At 41.1% G+C, this 5,950-nt stretch overlaps 1 non-coding gene across 1 annotated transcript; it reads left to right on the forward strand.

Annotated features, from left to right (window-relative positions):
• Positions 1-1,376: 1,376 nt before the first annotated feature.
• Positions 1,377-1,480, forward strand: LOC126019756 (U6 spliceosomal RNA). The gene has a single exon (XR_007499380.1). It is a non-coding gene; the product is annotated as a U6 spliceosomal RNA (small nuclear RNA).
• The last annotated feature ends 4,470 nt before the right edge of the window (positions 1,481-5,950 follow it).

A 5,950-nucleotide genomic window follows, 5' to 3' on the forward strand; every position in this document is an offset into this window, starting at 1 on the left:
CCAAGTATTTCTGCTCTCAGCTAGAGTTTTATTAGTTCAATGTTACATTGACTTTACCTTTCTCCTACTCACTGTCATAATTTATGTCTTAAATTCAAAAAAAGGAAAAGAAGGGGTGAAGAAATAGCACAGCAGATAGAGAGCTTGTCTTGTACTTGGCCAACTCGAGTATTCCATATGATTCCCTGGTTACCACCAGGATATCCTTGAGTATGAGTGGCTTAATTTTTAAAGTGAAGGTAGTGTGATAGTACAGAGGGTAGTGTACTTGCTTTACACAAGTCGAACACACAAGTTCCTCCTACAGGAGTGTGGTGTGTAAGCAGAGCTGGGTGTGGCCCCAAAACAAAAGCAAAATGAAGCAAAATAAGTATGAGTTTTAGAGGTATAGTTGTATGTAAAATAAGATTGTAAACTCAGTTTAAATTAGGAGGGGCATACAGATCATTAAAGTGTTCCTTTTAATCAAAAAAACAAGGACCCCCTTTCCTGCTTTCTTAATGACCTCCAAGGTTTGGATAAACTAGTTTGCTTTTTCCTGGTCAGACTATCTCATCAGCTATTGAGAAATGAAATGACTCATTTCATCTCTCTCTGAACTAGTGAATGTGAAAGACTAAAACTGGATTTTAATGATCTAAGTCACAGTGGTGGGCAACCTTTTTTTTCAACTGAGCCAAATCTCGCCAAAACCACGATTGAAATTTATTTTGAGAGCCACATTTTTAAAACCGAAAATTCATAGCATGGTACACTGTTTTTAGTTTCAATAAGTTTTTATTGAGGGCAGCAGAGAGAGGATGCTGCCTCAACGCCGGGGCAGCACACAGAAAGTCACGCCCACCCCACCCCACCCCATACCACATGACCCGACTGGAGCTGTGTGGAGCCCACTGGGCCGCTGGGGCTGCACACAGGGCGCGCACTAACAGAGGCTAGGAGCAGTCCTGACTCCTGGAGCGGCCAGCCGGCACACAAAAGAGCTGCATTAAAAAGTGGAAGGAGCCGCATGTGGCTCGCGAGCTGCGGCTTGCTGACCACTGGTCTAGGATCAAAACTTTTAGAATTTCCAAGTGAATCTATTCTATTCTTTTCTATGAAACCAAAGTTCGTTTGTCTTTTTTGTTTTGTTTTTGATTTTGACTACACTCAGTGGTGCTCAGAGACTACTCCTGATATAATTCAAGAAGAGGGGTGAGGGCACCAGATTAGTTAGTCTTGGAACCAGAGCGATAGTTCAGCAGATAGGATGTTGATTTTTATACCTAGAATCCCATATAGCCGCCTAGGCATCACCAGCAGTGATTCTTGAGAGCAGAACAAGGAGAAACCCCTGAGCACTGCTGGGGTGCCCCTCCAAAAGAAATGGCAAAGTTGTGCTCGCTTCGGCAGCACATATACTAAAATTGGAACGATACAGAGATTAGCATGGCCCCTGCGCAAGGATGACACGCAAATTCGTGAAGCGTTCCATATTTTTGACCAAACAGGTGCAAGACTACTAAGTAATAGGTTAGATACAGAGGGGACCACATATTCTAGCCGCCCTGGGGGTGAGGGAAGAAGAAATGGGAGGGAAGACAAAAACGGACGGGTAGGGAGGACAATTCGGTGATGGATGGGAATCCCTCCTGATTTTATGTAAATATGTACCTAAAATATTATTGTCAACAATATGTAAAAAAAAAAAAAAGAAAGAAAGAAATGGCAAAGTTAATCTAAGGTTAATCAAAGCCAATCATTTCAAGTTTACTCACACAGAAAGGGGATGATGACTTTTCAGGTGGGTGAAATGGATGACGGGATGACTGGAGTGGTTAAAAAAAGGGGGGAGGGGACTTAGACTCCACGTGATGAGCATTCAATCGCGAGCCCTAGAACCCAGACATAGAACGGATACAGTTCCCTGCAACAGCACCAGGAACCGAACTACCCCCTGGGAAATTCCTAATAACGCTCTAGCACCAACTTGCTCCAGTTTTGATATGACATCCTGACAAGGAGGAAACGGCAACAACTTGATCTAAGAGCAGGTTGTCCTATCTAACGGTAAGATGAAATCAGAAGACAGCATTCTTTGATCTGTGCAAAAACCAAGATCGCTAACTAAACTAGACTGATCTTGACAACCACGACTGGGCAGAACTTATCCTGGGACCAATAAGAAAGACCCTAAGCCTAGGCTTCTGCCTAGGAATTCTACAATAACCAAGATCTCTAATTCCAGAGGTCTAACTTTGACAACTGCGACAAAGCAGATCTTCTGGAAACATAATGAAGGACTCTATCCTAGGCTCGACCTAGGATCTCTGCAAAAACCAAGATCACCAATTACAGAAGACTGATTGATTACAACAGTGATGGAACAGAACTGCTAGAATCGTAAAGAAAGACACTATCTTTGGCTATCTAGGACTTGTGAAAATACCAAGATCTCCAGCCTGATTCTATCAGCCACAACTGAGTGGAAAGTTTCCTGGCACCATAAAAGTTCCCTGAGATGTGAAAAGGATCGTGTATGGAGCCTATATATGAAGTTATTCCCATGACAGTATGCTTTAAGGGCAAAGAAGCCCTGTATCTTTTAGGCCAAGGCACTTCCCTTTCTAATTTTCTCAATATTTACTGTGCTTTGCAAAAAAAAAACAAAAAACAAAAAACAAAAACAAAAACAAAAAAACTTGTCACACCAGCCCTGCTTCCTTTTTTCTTTTTTTTCTTTCTTTTTTTTCTTCTTGTTTCGGTCTCATGGTTATTGTTTGGTTGTTGTATTTGTTGCTGTGGTTCTTTTTTGTAGTTGCTGGTTTTGGTCTTTTGTCTGATTTTTGTTTCTTTTTTTTGTTTTGTCTTTTTGGTGGTTGTTGTTGTTGTTGTTTGTTTGTTTTGTGGGTTTATATTTTTGCCTTTTCTTTTGTTATGATTTTCTTTTCTTTTTCTTTTTCTTTTTTTTTAAGTTGATATTTATAACCTCTAGACGGACTCCTCCCGGTTTTTTGTTCGTTTGTTTTGTTGGGTTTTTTTTTTTTTTTTGGTTTTTTCTTTTTTCATTTTCTTTTCTTTTTTTTTTTATCAAACAGAACCACATAAATTGAACCATCTTGTTCTAACTCATAAATTGAGGGGGGGGGATTGAATGGTACCAGAATCAAACAGTCGTATGAACATTGAGTAGAAATAAAAAATTATCAGACTTAAACACCAAACCCAAAGTCAGTGACAACAGAATCAATACCCAATCTTCAACAAGCTATAGACAGAGGGGACCAGTTATCCTAGCAGTCTGGAGGGCAAAGGAGGGGGATGCTGAGAACAGGGTTGAAGGGGGGAAAACACTGGTGGTGGGAATACCCTTGATTCAATACCACTATGTATCTTAAATATTACTGTGAAAGACTTGTATTTCAAGTTGGTCACAAAATAAATATAAAATAATAAAAATATTAGAAATAAATAAATAAATAATGGGGGAGAGATAAAAATAAAGCCCAACTCAGGGAAAAGAAGACACAGAGTCAAAACTAGAAAGGTCTCCTATGTCTGTCCTATGCCTAAAAAGTGACAATGTACTACTGATCACGGGATTCTCAACTCCAGTCATGGCCATAGAATAAGGAAAGCCGGATGACCTGGAACCTGTAGGGTACATGCTCGAGAGGCCCTAGGATAGCAACAAGCCTTAGAAAGGAAACATAAGTGACAGGGCCTTTGCCTTGCATGCAGCCAACCTGGTTCAGTCCTCAGCATCCCATATGCTCCTTTCGTGCCTGTCAGAAGTAATTTCTGAGCATAGAGCCAAGAGTAACTCCTGAGCACTACTGGGAGTGGCCCAAAAACAAAACAAAAAATAAATGTATTTTCATGCTAACCCTCAAGACTCAGTGCTCAGTGGAGATCACTCTCTGAGATGCTGGAGAACTACATGGTGTTAGAAACTGAAAATGGGAATCTGTCAAAGAAAACATGTGTTTTCTTTTAACTATCTTTGCACTTTCTTTGAACTATCTTCCACTAAGACTTAGTTTTTTTGATACCTCTGTTTATTTTTTTAATTCCAATTGCATCCAATCCTCCAAATGACTCCATTTGCCAGAAGGCAATCAATGTCTATATTTCACATATTATTTAGGGAATAAGCTTGTTTACCAAAGGCTCCCATAGGAGCTCCAGGACCAAAGGTGGTTGGTTCAAATCCCAGTGTCCCATAGGTCCCCTGTGCCTGCCAGGAGCTATTTCTGAGCAGACAGCCAGGAGTAACCCCTGAGCACTGCCGGGTGTGGCCCAAAAACCAAAAACCAAAAAAAAAAAAAAAAAACCCAAAACCCAAAAAAAACCCAATTGGACAGTTTAAATCTTATCTGCATGGGAAAAAAATCAAGCAGGCAGCATAGATCAGGGCAGAAATTAAGAGATATAGAAAAGGGCACAGGAGAAGTAGCTTTCTTTCTGTCTATGCAAAGTAGGGCAGCAAAGGACAAATAAACTTTCACACAGGGTCTATTATGACAATGATAGTTGGAACTGATCATTCTGGACAAGAACTAGGTGCTTAAAGGAGATAAAGTGATATGCATGGAGTCCCTTCATTAACAATAGTGCAAACCACAGTGTCATAAAGGAAAGAAAAAGAGAAGTAAAATGTCTGCCCCAGAGGGAAGAGGAAGAAGGAAGCTGGGGATATTGGTGCGGGAAATGTGCACTCTATACATTCTATAACTGAAAGCCAGTCATAAGCAATTTTGTAATAACGGTGCTTAAAGTAATTATTTTTTTAAAAAGAAAGAACTGTATTATGTACAACTCTGTAAACCACTATTTTTAAAAATAAATGTATTTAAGAAAAAATTATCTCCAAACACGGTTAAAATTAATAAAATAGTTGCTCTTTATCGGATGTTTATGTGCCTGGTGTTGTGCAATGAATTTCATATGCATCCTCTCCTTTCATCTCCTTTAGCCTAACAAATGAGAAAATATTCACAATTTTATTAAATCTCCTAGTTATATGTTCAGGGTCCCTCCTGGAGATTGGGGATGGGGGCCCAAGGGTTTCAGGGGATGTGGTGCCACGGACCATTTTTTTTTAAAATAGTCTTTTCTATTCTCTCCATGAACTGTCCGTTGGGTCCTTGCTGGCAGGAATTAAGTGTTATCATTTTCATGTGTCTGATGCTTGGAATGTGGATTACCTAGAGGACATCCCCCAAAGCTTTGAAAATAAATAGTGAAATCTAGTGGTTAAACTATTTACAAGTTTGTGAAATAAATCACCTCCTTGACAGTTTTGTACCACTTCAGGACTTAGAGAACATGATTTTGTCCACTGACATCCCATCGTCACTGTTATCTTCAGCACTTTAGCATGTGGCGCCAAATCTGGAGTGAGGTATTAGAAAGTCGACTGCCTAGGACTCCACAGAGAAGAGATGGGGTTTGCCCCAAAATAACTAACCCAAGTCAAGTTCGTCCTCCCATGCACCAGAGGGCGATGGCGGAGAATGTGCAGCAGTAAGAAGTGATGTTGGTGGGACTACATTTCCCAGAAGGCACTGCGCAACCACTCGGCGGACGAGGACTTCCGGACCTTCTCATTGTGCAGCAGTTTGATGTCTACGCTTGAATACCACTTGAATGCGCTTGAATAGCCAGCGTCAGTGGCCGCTGGCTGCCCAGGTTGGGGCCTTTACATTTAAGCCTAAAATTTAATCTCCAATTCCACGAGGCTGTTACGGCATGCACGAGTTGGACATGGGAAGTAGAACTACTCTAAATCATGCCTGTGACTCGCGAAATAGCCTCTGAAGGGGCCAAATCTCGCGATATCTCCGGCGGGGCAGCCCTGGAAACTACATTGCCCATCATCCTTGCTGAACCAGAACTACGTTTCCCAAGAACCTGAGCGGGACTCTCGCCTTTTTAGCCTCCTTCTGGGCAGCTTAAAAGTCGGCGGACA

The sequence above is a fragment of the Suncus etruscus genome, chromosome 9 (genome assembly GCF_024139225.1).
Source record: "Suncus etruscus isolate mSunEtr1 chromosome 9, mSunEtr1.pri.cur, whole genome shotgun sequence".
In the NCBI taxonomy this organism is placed as follows: domain Eukaryota; kingdom Metazoa; phylum Chordata; class Mammalia; order Eulipotyphla; family Soricidae; genus Suncus; species Suncus etruscus.